We start from the raw sequence: 326 nt of genomic DNA on the forward strand, positions 1-326 counted from the left end.
AAATTAATTACAACAGAGAAAGGCATCATTAGTAGTAAACTCATTACGAATTTTAAGAGGATTGGAATAGAACTTTTAAAATGTTTATAGTTTACAATATCGTGCTAAAGATCAGCCAGTTTTTTTAACACCAATTTGGACGCCGTTTCGACCCAGAAATTAATGTTTTGTGTTATTTACCTTATTTATCTTTTTATCATTATCTTTTTACTATACTATTACGTAAGTCTTTCATCTCGATGTCTTTAATTTCCATAGATTTTGTTTGGAATGTGTAATATTTTATTAGCATATTCGTTCTTCTTTTGAATAGCAACACTTGCCAT

Source organism: Penaeus monodon, chromosome 32 (assembly GCF_015228065.2).
Source record: "Penaeus monodon isolate SGIC_2016 chromosome 32, NSTDA_Pmon_1, whole genome shotgun sequence".
In the NCBI taxonomy this organism is placed as follows: domain Eukaryota; kingdom Metazoa; phylum Arthropoda; class Malacostraca; order Decapoda; family Penaeidae; genus Penaeus; species Penaeus monodon.